At 44.5% G+C, this 15,613-nt stretch overlaps 1 long non-coding RNA gene across 1 annotated transcript; it reads left to right on the top strand.

Moving 5' to 3' along the window:
* The first annotated feature begins 14,251 nt into the window (after positions 1–14,251).
* Positions 14,252–15,492, top strand: LOC136357292 (uncharacterized). The gene is made up of 3 exons (XR_010742521.1): positions 14,252–14,356; positions 14,644–14,768; positions 14,844–15,492. It is a non-coding gene; the product is annotated as an uncharacterized lncRNA (long non-coding RNA).
* Positions 15,493–15,613: the final 121 nt, after the last annotated feature.

Genomic DNA, 15,613 nt, shown 5'->3' with positions numbered 1-15,613 from the left:
GACACCTATAACATTTTTTCCATCATATTTCAGTGTAAAATTAAGAACCGGTACCTATAACAACTCATTGACTGAGTTAGTTGGTACATGTTTATAATAAAATCCGGTACCAATATTCCTCAAAAATCATATATGCTGGTTCTCATAATAAACCGATACCTATGAACATCACATAGATATTGGTTCTTATAATAAACTCGCACCTATAACTACGGCAGTATCATATGTAACGGTTTTTATGAACCGGCACATATGTGTATCGCATATGTGCCGGCTGGTTTACAATTAAAACCAGCACCTATGATGACACAACTCATATATATGTGTATTTTTTTATCTATCTTTTTCATATAAAGTCGGATGAAGATAAAGTTTATATCAAATTTGTAGAGCTCGACGATATCTACAACTTCGTAGTTGATGACTTTTCGATTTAAGTTTGTTTGAATGTCCGAAAATGTGTTACAATGTCTCAAACCTATTTGCATGAGTGGATATTTAAAATTTCTAAACGATATCAGCTAGACACAAAACCTATATAAAAGTTGTAGATATAGATAAGATCTACATTTTTCTACACTTTTCATTTTATCTTATCTATGGTGTTAAATATGGATTATAAGTTCAAATGATAGTGGTCTCAAAACAATAGCATTTGTTTCCAAGACAAGAAGTGTTTGTAGGTGATATGGCAAGGTGACTTTGTGTGAAGTGAGATGTCTTGAATTTGAATTTTTCTTGACACATTTGTATGAATATGGATTCAAAAATTATGTGACTTTTGGGAACGAGAGTGTGATTGTATAGGTGCCTAATAAAAATACCAAATATTTTTTTTGACTTTTTAGCACCTGAAAAATAAAAAACGAAGGTGTGTTGGTTCAAGAACCGGCACCAATGAGCATTCATGTAGTACTGCGAGCAGATTTAGGATTAATTCTTATGACGAGTTTGAAGATAATCTACCACGTCTAGATTGAGTACATATTCTCATTATGATAAGTAAATATTTGAAGTGGGGTATTTACCTAAGAGGAAAAGCACAGAAAAAAGAAGAAGAATATTTGAGTCGACGAGAGGGAGCCTCACTCCTGTCTAGATCACAAGGTGATCCAATTTTCTGACAAATTTTGCTACCATCATACCCAACATACCAGTAGGTTATTGGGAGATCCAAGTACTTTGTCTTGTGCACTAGAGTTTTGCATTTCTACTAGGGTTACATAAATTTATGGCAGCATATTCAGGATTTTATTCCAATAGCGAGTTTGAAGTTTGTGCATCATGTTTCGTGTCTATGCTAAGTTCACACCAATGGTAAGTTTGAAGTATGGTTCATCTCTTTTCTATCGAGGGTACTACATGATGTTGTTTGGAGATTGAAGATTTTTATGGAGGACACTACGGAACGGGTGCCCGATTTTTGGAGAAAAAAATTGGGCCCCCTAAGCATGCATGCAATCTTTTCTTCTGGGAAACCTCCACATGCATGCACGCAGTCATTTCTTCTCTTCCACATGTGAGGTACATGCAAACTTCTCCCATCCCCTTGTCTCTTCTCCCATACTCTTAATTAGCAAATTATAAACCATTTTTTCTTATGAAATACTTATCCAATTTGTGATTCAATTGCACCGTTGAATTTGTTGCAATTAAATCTTTACAAAGAGATCTCACATGATTATATTTTGGAGAAATAAAACATATGTAATTATATTACTAATTGAAACATTTTTATTATAAGTGGGACATTGATTTGTGACCTCTAAAACAATACAAAATATACATTGAAATATTGAAAGAACAATACGTGCAAGATCCTAAATGATCTAGTGAAACATCTGCTGAAATGTCCAAAAAATACCACGTGTAAAATTTCAAATGAGCTAGTAAAATACCCAGTGAAACATCACAAAATACATGCTGAAACATCCAAAGAACACCATGTACAACATTCCGAATAAGCTAGTGAAGTATCTTGTGAAACATCACAAAAAACCTTCTAACACATTCAAATAACATCACGTGCAACATTCCGAATGAGCTAGTGAAATACGTTCTAAAACATCACAAAATGCCTTCTGAAACATCCAAAGAACACGACATGCAACATTCCAAATGACATAGTGAAACATCACAAAATACCTAGAAAAACATCAAAATAATACCATGTGTGCAACACTTCAAAATGACCTAGTGAAACATTAGCTGAAACATCACAAAATACCTCCTGAAACATTCAAAGAACACCACGTGCAACATTAAAAAATGATACAGTGAAACATCAGCCGAGGACATCACAAAATACCTCCTTAAACATCAAAAAAACATCCCGTGTAACATTTCAAAATGACCTAGTGAAACATCATTAAATACCCATTGGAACAGTAAAAAAATCCATTATAACATCACACGGTTTGAGGAGAGACGCATGAGAATCCGATTGTTTTCCCTACAATCAGGCGTCTGGACAGGAGCGTTTCGGATTTTTATGCTACAAGGAAAATTCGTCTTAAGATGGAGATTGTTAAATATGTGATCCAAATTTCAGCATGCAATATGTTCAGATTGTCAAAACTTGGTGGTACATTTGGCTACAAAGGAACGCAAAGATCTTCAGAGGAGAAGAACCGGACATGCAAAGGACTTCACACCAGATCATCCAAGATATTCAAGAAAGCAGTTTTGAATTCCAACCGTCATGAGTGTATCTCTTCCCTTCTCAAACCAGGATCTATGGTTCTGAGATGATTCTAAGTTGTTTTTCCGCATTAATCGTGTAAACCATACTTTTCTCTCCTTCTAATATATTCGGCAATACTCTTGCCGCTTTCCTTTCAAAAAAAAAAATAGCATGCAATATGTTCGGATTAGTTTTATAATAAAACACTTGATTAGTTTCTTATTATGATTGTAAGTCTTTTCCTACTAGGACTTATAGATTTCTCTTTTACATGTCTCTTGTAAGCTACACGAGAAGGGTGCGACAACCCAGTGTGTCGTGCGTTTGTATTCAACTTCTCTATATCGATCATTGCTAGTCGGTGTCCGTGGTTTTTTCCCGTAAGGATTTTCCACGTAAAAATTTGTGTGTATGTGTGCGTGTGTGTATAGAACTACTATGTGGCACCTTAAGGTGCTACGTATTAAATGGCACGTGATACAGCCCCCAGCCCCACCCACTGCTCAACCCCCCACCACTGCCGCTCCCAACCCTGTCCCCCACCAAGTTTATAGCATGCAGTTAAAATTTTACTCACTAACGACCAATCTCGATCCCACCCCTGCGCCCCCTGCCCCCACTCCTATAGTCCAAATAATTTTTTTTACTAACAGTGAGATAGTTTCTTGTTGTACTCTAACGATGTCAGCATCTTGAGTTATTTTTTTACTCTATGCGCATTAAATTGTTACAGAACGTAGAGAAGCGAATCTTCAGGAAGTAGTCATTGCAAAACCGCCACATAACAGTGATCACGCATAGTTATCGTCTTCTCCTAAATATCTGGATCGGCTTTTCTCTTGCCACAGCAAGCCCCTCTTCCTTGTGTCGCGACTGGCTAATCGGTGATCGCCAGCACCGCCGCAGTTGCTACCGGTGGTTCTCTCCCTACGACGACCAGGTAATGCGCTATCCACAATCCGTTCATCTTTTTTTTTTCTGATTTTATCTCCACCTCGTAGCCGGTATCTATGATGGACCTCTTCGTAGCTAGCATTGACGACTGCTTCGCTCCACCGCCGCCGTCTCCATCATCCCTGATGACACCATGTGACGAGGCAGGATGACGGATCCGGCCATCGTCGGCCCAGATCCACGAGCCCATTAGCAAGGTGGCGAGGAGACCTTCCCTCTACGGTGCTGAGGAGGATCTGGTTAAATTTTTGTCTATTTCTCAAGGAAATTAAAAAGAAGTCAATGGCAAGCCATAATGGTTTGCTTCCACCGTACAGCTAGCATGCCAACCACTTTCTGTACATACAACCAACCTATTCCTTTACCACGCGCGTCTCTCCAGGTCCCCCCCCCTCTCTGTCTCAATCCCAATCGATTTTCTTCTACCCACGTGGGTCCCACACCGCCACACGTCAGCCTCTTCTTCCCCTCCCCTTTCAACCTCTCTTCCTCTATCCTCTCCTCTCTCATCCCCTCTCTTCTCTGTATCTGTCCGCTCTCTCCCATGGGAGCAGCCGACCAGAGGGGAGCAGAATAGGCGGAGCGGCGCCGCATGAAGCCGGCGGGTAGAGCAAGCAGGCGAAGTGGGGCGACGGTGGGCAGAGTGGCAACGTGCGAAGCCGCCAGCGCGGAGCGGGGTATCGGCGAATGACAACGACGATTGCGACGAGTTCGACGAGAAGGAGGAGGACGCGCACCACCTCTTCCTCTTCCCCGTCTCCTTCATCTTCGCGCCGACGAGGACGTGACGTGACGATGACGCTGGTCCTCCCCATCCTCATGCATCGCACCACCATTGCTGCCGACGCCACGGACGGCTCGCTTGCTCCCATGCCCGCCGGCCGGCGGCGAGCGCACGCGAATAGGGAGGAGGTAGGGAGGGACAACCAGCACACGGAGAGAGGGAGGATGCGGCGCAAGAGCAGGCCGGGGCTCCAAGTCCGCCGAGTCCACCTCCACGGCACCCGGCCCTGTCTCCGCCTCTGTGCCCAATGCCGCGGCGCCTGCCCGCACGGGGCGGAGGCGACGCAGCGCCGTCAATGCCATTCGCGACCGTCCGCCACCCTCACCTTCTCCCGCGTCGCAGCCGCCGTCGCCTCCTCCTCTTGCGCCTCGCCCTGGCGGCCTCCTCCTCAGCCACTGGCCGGTTTGCCCAGAGAAGAGAAGAGAAGAGTAAGAGAGAGAGAGAGAGGAGGAAGGGAGAGGAGGGGGAAGAGAGAGGGTGCGGACGTGGCATCCTGACATGTGGGCTCATGTGGGTCCCACACTGACTCTGCTCATGTAGGATAAAACCAGGGTCAAAACCACCGAATGACCTAAAGTGAATGGTTTTTATAAGTTGAGGGATGTCATATATTTGGTTTTGCGATTGGGGGATGATTTTGTAACTCGATGACAAGTTGAGGGACCTTGGGTGTACTTTGATTGGCAAATAGGCGGCCCAGGCCATTCGGCCCCTTTAGTATGATTTGATTTTCTTTAGGATGGAGGGAGTGCCTCAGATTGTTGCTCGTTAATTGCCACATTGCCGACTGTCAACTCTTCGTCATTGTTGTCACACTGCCGAACGACTGCCCAGAAACACTTGTAAAAAAACTGTTGTTTGGTCGCCTGGACTGGTATAGTTCCATTTTATTTTTAGGACAACGAATTACCATCCAATAAACGCTATGCACTAGTATCTCTATAGATCTGCATGTTTCATTGTTCATAACTTCATATAGGTGCCGAAAAGCTCGTCCAAAAGTCAACAAACAGTCAAAACGACATAGTATTTATTCCACACATTCATGTTTCATCATGTGCATGCACATATTTCTTCCACACGTCCCATTTGGCCATGTCGTGCATGGCCAGACCTGGCACAGCAAGGACCAAGAACAAGCTCCGCCCGGTCGGCCACAGAAGAAGATCCTCTGACGTGAAATCTCCCTTGACGTGGTCACTGACAGGTGGGCTCGCGAGCGGTTGGGCCCACATATCAGTCACCACGTCCCTCTGACTTCATGTCAGCGGATCCTAATCCGTTGGCCATCTATTTTTTTCACAATGATTATCCTAATTTTTCTCATGTTCTTCCTATTTCTTCCTTATTTTTCCTTGCCATCTTTTATTTTCTTTCTTTTTTTTCCTGTTCCTATTCTTCTTATTCTTCCTATTTTTGGTTTTCCCAACTTCGATTTCAAATGTCATGGGTCACGTGTTCCAACAGCGTTGCTAGGCGGCAGATCATCTGCATAAGCACGGCATTGACAGACGCTCGACCTGCCCATTTTGCGCTCAGAAGCATGAAATAGCGAGCCACATCATGCTCGACTGTGTGTTCGCTCGTTAAGTTTGGCACTACATCCGGTCTCCCTTTGGCTTGCCTAGGCTTGCTCGGCCCCTCCGTAGCGATTCTCTTCAGGTCTGGTGGCCGGTAGATAGGGCTTGCCTGCCTTAGCATCTTCGTAAGGCCTTCGACTCTCTGGTCCTCTTGGTTTCCTACAGCTTTGGAAAGAGCGGAACGCTAGGGTTTTCGATTCTTTCTCTTTCGCCGGTCTCGATGGTTTTCCAATACATTCACTAGGAGGTTCGTCTCTGGTCTCTCGCTGGTCCTGTCTCGTTTGGGAGCCTTTTGGGAGATTAGGAGGCTCCTCCGCCACCCCCTCCCGCACTACTAGAAAAACAATTTTTCATGGCGTCACACTATAATTTTCACTGGCGGTTATATGCTAAAATCGCCAGCAAAAACATGAGGGGTGGGGGGTATAGGACTGCCAGCGAAAACCGATTTTCTCTGGTGGCCACGTTAAGACGTCCGCCATAAAACATACTCTATTTTTCGTGGTGGATCTCTTAAATGTCCGCCAGCGAAAACCGACGTTTTCGCGTCGGTTTTCGCTAGTGGTTACTAAACACTTCCGCTAGCGAAAAAACAGAGCCCGCTAAAAAAATTTGGCATCATTTAAAATCACGCGCGTGCTGAGATATTTTCCTTTCACCCACCCACTGCCTCTCTCTCCTCTATCTCCTCCTCTCCACCCACCCATCCACCTCCCTCTCCTCCTCCTCCCCCACCTCTCTCCCCTCCTCCTTCCCTGCTCCTCCAGCTTCCACCTCTTGTCGACGACCGAGATCTGGGAGGGGCGCGGCGCCGACGACGGGCGGGAGGGGCGCGGCGCGGATGTGCACGGCGACAACAGCGACTACGACGGAAGCGGTGACGATGATGACCACGAAGGAAGCGGTGGCGCCGCGCCCTCCCATCCCCTCCTCTACCCTCTCCTAGATCTGTCCGAGGGGAGGAGGCTGCCGCCGGGAAGGACAGATCCGCCCCGGCGGCGGCGCGGGGCGCACGGCCGCGGGGCCTCGGGCGGTGGAGCACGACCGTCGGCCTTGACCTCGTCACGATCGACGCTGCGCCGTGGGGAGCGTGAAGCCGACGCCGCCAGGTCACGGGCGGTGGTGCTCAGATTTCTGTAGATTTGTGTGGATTTGTGTGCATTTTTGTGGATTTCTGTGGATTGTGAATGGAAAATTTTGACTGTGAATGGAAATTTTTTATTATAAATTGTTCGTGTAAATTTATGTGAATTTGTGAATCGAGGAGTGGATTTGGGAATAATTTGAACCGGTGTTGACGGAGGCGAACGGAGCAGTGTTGCTTTGTCATTTTTTTTTAACCTGGGCCACTATTTTCACAGGCGGTTGGTATAACTCAACCGCCAGCGAAAATCGTTTATCGCTGGCGGCCAGTATAACACAACCGCCAGCAAAAATCAATTATCACTGGCGGCCGATAACCGCTAGCGAAGATCTTGATCTTCACTGGCCTTTGCTTTGTGACGGTACCAAAAACCACCAGCGAAAACCCAAAATGGCCGCAACGAAAGATGGTTTTCGTAGTAGTGCCGCTAGATACGAGCAACAACTTCTAGTTTTGACTCTTTTCCCTTCCGCAATCTTTTTCCTTGTAACCGACAGCGACCAGTTTGGTCGATTACGCTGTATAACTAAAACTCTATTTTTTTTCTAATATACTAACGTGCAATTTCATGAAAAAAATATTTCATGGGTCACACGTGCACGTCCTGGCTCCTCTTCGGCCATATCTTGGTTCTGGCCTTACCACGTGAGCCGCCACGGCATATCCTTGTCGAGCAGTGCATAATAATCAGGATGTACCCATCAAGCCATGGGCTAGGGTGGGCTGACCCCACATGCATGCCCGTTTGATCACAAATACTAATTGTTTTGATATAATTCATGTCAAATTGTATTTTTTTTGTTACTTATATCTTCTATTATATTATTAAAGGAATAGAAAAGGAAGTCTCCACGTTCGCTTTCATGGCCTAGAAATTCTCACATTAATCGGAGAAAAAGAAAAGGCAGAGTCCATATAGAAATACAATTTAAAAATAGTTGAAATTCGGAATTAAAAAATAAGGAATATTAGAAGAGGAGACTAGAGTCCATATAGAAATACAATTAGAAAATAACTGAAATTCGGAATTAAAAATAAGAATATTAGAACTAGAGTATAGAGTACATATAGAAATACAATTAGGGAATAGCAGCAATTCAGAATTAAAAATAAGGAATATTAGAAGTAGAGTATAGAGTCCATATAGAAATACAATTAGGAAATAACTGAAATTCAGAATTAAAAATAAGAAATATTAGAAGTAGAGTATAGTCTATATAGAAATACAATTAGTAAATAATAGAAATTTGGAATTAAAAATAAGGAATATTAGAAGTAGAGTATAGAGTCTATATATAAATACAATTAAGAAAAAAATAGAAATTTGGAATTAAAAAATAAGGAATATTAGAAGTAGAGTATAGAGTCCATATAGGAATTTAAAACTAACTAAAATTTGGAATAAACATAATAAAATTAAAAGTAGAGTTTAGAGTCCGTATAAAAATACATTTTACAAATAACTAAAATTCAAAATTAAGAAAAACATTTGAAGAAGAGTTTAAAGTCAATATAGGAATACAATTTAGAAGTAACTGAAATTCAAAATTAAAAATTAGTTTAGAGTCCACATAGAAATACAATTAGAAATAATAAAAATTCTGAAATAAAAATAAATAATATTGGAAGAAGAGCATAGAGTCAATATTAAAAAAAATATTAAAAAATGAGTCAATATATATAATTTACAAATAACTAAAATTTGATATTAAAAATAATTAATAACTAACACGTATATAAAATACAATATGAATATTACATATTAGTAGTTTTGTAAAGTTATTGCAAAATTTAAAATTATGTTGTCATTTTAATATATTTGAATAATATAATGAGAAAACATACTATTGTCAGGGTTATGGATACCACATACCTAATAGTAGTTGACTAAATCTCGGCAGGACCCACCACATACCATGTCTTATACGAAAACTGACTTCAGTTATGGAGAGAGTTCCGGATAAGGAAAGACAACAAAAGTTTTACATGGAAACGACAAGGACTACTCGGATTGTATCCATATTGGTTTCCCTACTTCTACTTGGACAATGGGACACCTATGGGTATAAATACAAGCCCCCCTAGGAGGACACGGGGACACCCACCATGACAGGATCAACACAGTCACCACGATCGACACAGACGACCACCTCAATCAACAACCACCACAATATACGGAACAACAGAAGCCACAACATACAAGCCAACACATGCTAAGACAAGCCGCCGGATATCGACTTCAGGGATAGCATGGCTATTCCCCTACGGTGTCTCCGGATACCGTCAGGAGAGACGAAAGCGCTATCTCTGATCTCGCCGGACACAGATTCGAGGAGGAAGGCTACCCTGTTGTCGACTACGAGTCAGACCTTCAGACCGACATGTCGACAACAGTTAGATAGGCTACCCCACATATTGTACTGGTGTGATTATGGTGAATAAAAGCAATACCGGCTCCGGCCAACAGGATGTAGGGTTATTACCTGACAACTCAGGGGCCCGAACCTGTATAAAAATCCTTGTCTCCGTCTCTTTCACCTCAGTCTCGCGTATATTCTAGCACCGATGATCCCCATACTATGCAAATACCAGAATTGCGACATCAAACGTCGACAGTGGCGCGCCAGGTAGAGGGATTTTGGTGCTTCAGGATTTCGACGAGATGGGTTTAAGAGATGGATTCTCCAATAGCAAACTACTCGACGACTTCGGCTGTGGAGATCTAACCCGACCGGAACATGTCTTCCGACAAGATCAGAACCATCATCGTCATCGACAACTTGGTCTATCGAGATCACCCAAGCCTCAAGCTCCGCGCCGTACCAAAAGATGTCAGATCATATGATGTCGAACGAGTACGCAATAAGGTAATTGGTAGATTGGTTTTTCAAATTGATCTACTAATTTCGTAGATACATCCGGCATGTATCTACAAAGGTACGTAATATTTTATATGCAATTTATCGTACCTATTCAGATGATACAACATTATCATATCAGCAATTTATTATGTTTACCTAGAGCATGTTTCTTATACAACATCCGTTGTGCGAGTACTTCCGACGATAGACCAACTACGGTCTAACGCTGGGGGCTCACTCCGTTCTCTTATGTATAAATCATGCTTGTTTACGGTTTACATAATGCCCTGATATTTACATCTGCTTATTGTATCCTGATAATACTAGAAGATCCATGCAGTTCTTTGAGTACATACTCGATATTATCTGCTATATATCTTGCCTTCTAGAAAATATTTTTCAGGAACAATTGAGCACTCGAGTAGGTTATGGTCGAATATACTCCATTATCGAGAACATTCTCGACAAATGCGGAGTTATCGCACCCAACCTACCAACAAAGACCGACGACCTATCTCATAGCACCGGCCATGGCTGGACTACTTGAGAAAAGGTTGTTAACGGATAATTCCTTGCGAACGTCGTCGGCTTGATCACCCGACATGATTGCGAACGGACATCCGGATATGCTATAAGTTGGGTACGTGAGTCATGCTGGCCACATGAGATACACTTGCAATAAACCAACTCTAGCACTTCCACTGGTGTTCGAGAGATAATTCTGCTCGCTCACTGGTTCTCGCACCAGTACGTAGCAATCTCTCACACCGCAGCTTCCATTGGTGTTCGAGAGATAATTTTGCTCGCTCACTGGTTATCGCACCAGTACGTAGCAATCTCTCACACCGCAACTTCCATTGGTGTTCGAGAGGTAATTCTGCTCGCTCACTGGTTCTCGCACCAATACGTAGCAATCTCTCACACCGCAACTTCCATTGGTGTTCGAGAGATAATTCTGCTCGCACGCTGGTTCTCGCACCAGTACGTAGCAATCTTTCGCACCTTAACTTCAGATGGTCGAGGTATGACTACGGCATCGTAGCGGTCCTCGCACCATGACTTCAGATGGTTGAGGAACAGCTACGACTGGTCTTCGACCGGCAGCGTAGTGGTCCTCGTACCACGACTCCAAATGATCGAGGGACACCTACTCACCGGTTCTCAACCAGTTGATCGTAGTAATCTCTCGTACATTTGCTTCTAGTGGTCGAGTTACGACTACTGCCTGGTCCTCGACCAGCGATGTAGCGTTTCTCCCACCACTTCCACTTTAAGTGGTCGAGTGACGACTACTGCCTGGTCCTCGACCAGCGATGTAGCGTTTCTCCCACCACTTCCACTTTAAGTGGTTGAGTGACGACTACTGCCTGGTCCTCGACCAGCGATGTAGCGTTTCTCCCACTACTTCCACTTTAAGTGGTCGAGTTACGACTACTGCCTGGTCCTCGACCAGCGATGTAGCGTTTCTCCCACTATTTCCACTTTAAGTGGTCGAGTTACGACTACTGCCTGGTCCTCGACCAGCGCTGTAGCGTCTCTCCCACTACTTCCACTTTAATTGGTCGAGTTACAACTACTGCCTGGTCCTCGACCAGCGATGTAGCGTTTCTCCCACTATTTCCACTTTAAGTGGTCGAGATACGACTACTGCCTGGTTCTCGACCAGCGATGTAGCGTTTCTCCCACTATTTCCACTTTAAGTGGTCGAGTTATGACTACTGCCTGGTTCTCGACCAGCGGTGTAACGACTCTCCTACTACCTCTATTTCAACAAAGTTGATAGCTGGTATACAATATCGCCAAGTGTTTTACCCAGAGATCCCTTACCACGACGACACCTAGCGTTGAAACCTATCCTACTGTCCCATTACGCCGTCTTGACAAGGCCTCCGAGGAACCTAAGGGAACTTCGGCTGGGGACGCCCAGAGCCGATAAGGCCTTGTCGGATCCTGTAGAGACAAAAGACCATGTAAGATCTGGTCGTGTAAGAGTTCTCGCCGTGCGTATTAACCAAGCCGTGTAATCGGAAACTGAGCTTTCCAACTTCACGGCTGGGGGCTAGGATCAGTGTTTGTTCAACCAAGGCAGGTCAAGGGTCCAAGAGCCTTATCCTCCGAGAACGATTCTCCGATGACAAGGCTGGGGGCTAGGGAGAGTGTATGACTCTACAAACTGACTGATCGAAGTCGGTAAGAGAGAAGACGCTCATACACAAAACATTGGTCGGTAAATTTAATTCATTTTCAATTTACCATACATATTATAACATTATCACCCTTTGGGCATTCGCTCGGGGGCTATTTCTATCTAATATTCTTTTCTGAGTATTGATTTCAGGAAAATTCTATTCGACATTGACGAAGACTCTATGTCTCTATGGTTCTACACCAAGATCGACTATGGCGAGTACGACAAATGTTGACAAGGCTCCGTCGCAGACTCTACGCCTTCTCGATCGCTCGAGAACGGTTGCTGGATCTCGACAAGGAATACGGAATGAAGAGATGGTGTACCAGCCGAGATAGAATTTCTTGACTTCAATCCAAATTCTCGATTACAGCAAGACGGGAGACTTAGTCGTACGCTCTGTACTTCCTTGGTTGACATCAGAGATTGACTTAGACAAACCCTTTTGGTGCCCGCACGAGGCTGATAAAGAAAGTCTAACGTTATCTCTAAACTCACCGAGAACGGTAACGTGAGCACGACAACAGTTACTCCAGGGTCTGCGGTTGAGAATATGAATTCGTTCATTTGCATTGAAGTCGGGGGCTACTGTCAGGGTTATGGATACCACATACCTAATAGTAGTTGACTAAATCTCGGCAGGACCCACCACATACCATGTCTTATACAGAAACTAACTTCAGTTATGGAGGGAGTTCCGGATAAGGAAAGACAACCAGAGTTTTACATGGAAACGACAAGGACTACTCGGATTGTATCCATATTGGTTTCCCTAGTTCTACTTGGACAATGGGACACCTATAGGTATAAATACAAGCCCCCCTAGGAGGACAGTGGGACACCCACCATGACAGGATCAACACAGTCACCACGATCGACACAGACGACCACCTCAATCAACAACCACCACAATATACGGAACAACAGAAGCCACAACATACAAGCCAACATATGCCAAGACAAGCCGCCGGATATCGACTTCAGGGATAGGCATGGCTATTCCCCTACGGTGTCTCCGGATACCGTCAGGAGAGACGAAAGCGCTATCTCTGATCTCGCCGGACACGGATTCGAGGAGGAAGGCTACCCTGTTGTCGACTACGAGTCAGACCTTCAGACCGACATGTCGACAACAGTTAAATAGGCTACCCCACATATTGTACTGGTGTGATTATGGTGAATAAAAGCAATACCGGCTCCGGCCAACAGGATGTAGGGTTATTACCTGACAACTCAGGGGCCCGAACCTGTATAAAAATCCTTGTCTCCGTCTCTTTCACCTCAGTCTCGCGTATATCCTAGCACCGACGATCCCCATACTATGCAAATACCAGAATTGCGACATCAAACGTCGATAGTTGCGTATCAAGTAGGGGGATTTTGGTGCTTCAGGATTTCGACTTGATGGGTTTAAGAGATGGATTCTCCAATACCATGCTAGTTTTCATTATCGACGAGGATTTCTTGTGCACGTACATTCACTGACGTGCTAGTACCAAGTAATAACAAACTACTCTTGTTTTAAAATATACTCCTAGTACTCGATTAGACACTAGCTATCTAGTAGTATAAATCTAGACTGATTTGATAGTACTATATGATGTTTTTTTCGAGTACAAGGTTTTCTGTATTTTAGAACGATGAGATATAACAAGAAAACATATGGCTACGACCACATCGTCTGCATGCATGTACGTAACCCCCTGCATAAGTGGCCGAATTAGCTCTTGCTGTGGTTGATGGCGCCGCACTTGTTCCTGATCTCCCCCTTGCTCCCCACCGGCATGGGCAGCTTGCTGAGCTTGAGCAGCGAGGCGGCGAAGTCGTGGTCCCAGAGGGCGGCGTTGTCGGCGTACTCGCGGACGTGGCCGCGCGCCTCGTCCTGCGTCAGCAGCTGCCAGTCCGAGTTGAAGTTGTTTTCTGATTTGCTACTACTGCACTATTGAGTTGAGTTGATTCTAAGTAATTGGATTGGATCATTTTGTTGTCGCGTGTGCTTGCTTATTTTGTTGCACAAGCTTCCTAGTTATTGCTACTGCACTATTCCTCCGTTAAATGCGCCTAACTTGTTGTTTCTTGTTCAGTCCGCCGCCACCTCCACCCCACCATGGGCTTCCTCCGCACTCGCCCAGCCCCGCTATTTCTCCACAAGAGCTACCAGGGTAAAATTACTGCTCTAATTGCCTTGCCTATCTGCTACCTCTGTCCCCAAATCCAAATATGAGGGAGTTTGGCTCTGCATTCGCATTGCCAAAATCCCTTGTATTTCTTTTCGGGGACGGATGAAATCGATTCTGCATTTGCATCCACGATTCCTAACTGGATGAGAGAGGAGTGACCTGGAGAAGCTACCTGTGATGCTGGAAGTTTTACCCCCTCGTTGAGACTTGAGAAGGATTTATTGTTTTGTGCTGACAAGCAACATTTTGATGCTTTTCTGGTGCAAAAGGTTATGATGAGGCGCCTTGAGCAGCGCATTAGGAAACAGGAGAGGGCGGCAGGAAGTATGCATGGATGGCGTATTGCTCATCTGAAGGCAAACCACAGGCTAGATTTGTTAAAATCAGACATGAGGTAAGAATGAAGAATTTTGTGAAAAAAACATGTTTGTTTAGGTTAGGTTTTGACAAAGTTACTATGTTTTGACAGGGGTGACCAACTCAAGGTGACCGCGCACATGTACAGGGGGACCTGTTCGTCATATTTGCCGGTGCACACACGGTGATGAGTTTGGTCGCCGGCGCCATAAACTTCAAGGAATCCAAGGAGGCCCCTCCGCCTGAGAAGATGCACCACCCCCGGGAAGCCCTGCAGGTCTTGGGCTCTTGGCTATTATAGATCGATGTGGACCTGATGTGGGAAAAAACCTGTTATGTAACTAAAGGTTAAGACAAGTAAAAAAGAAAACCTAGCTTTCAGATCTACAAGAGAAGATAGAGCAAATTCGAGTAGAGGTGTGTGGGTACAACGAGAGAGAGAGAGAAAAAAAAGAGGGTTCTGGTGCGTCGGCAAGGATGCTCACCGCGCAGGAACGAGCTCGGCGGAGGCCGAGGGGATGGGGGCGGCGCAGGGAGCAGCAGGACGCCGTCCGGAACAGCTGCTCGCCGGCGGTGGCGGGGATCGGCTCCACGGCGGGGCGGCGGGCCGTGGGCGATCAAAACGGGTTCGGAACATCCTCTGAACTCGTGGAGCCCACATCCAGTTTTTGATGACGTGTTCACGGTTTTGCTTCCAAATTTCTAAAAATTTACCCAGATGTAATTCGTAGTGTAAATAAACTATAATGTAATTTTGAACCCTTATGTAAAATTAAATTTGTGTAATGGAGTATTACATTTATATTTGATGGGTGGCCTAATCTACGAGTTTTTCTTTAAAGAACCGACAGCGGGAGCTCTGCCGAATAAAAGAACCTTGGA

Source organism: Oryza sativa, chromosome 7, assembly GCF_034140825.1.
Source record: "Oryza sativa Japonica Group chromosome 7, ASM3414082v1".
NCBI lineage: Eukaryota > Viridiplantae > Streptophyta > Magnoliopsida > Poales > Poaceae > Oryza > Oryza sativa.
This window is presented reverse-complemented; position numbering and strand designations above follow the sequence as displayed.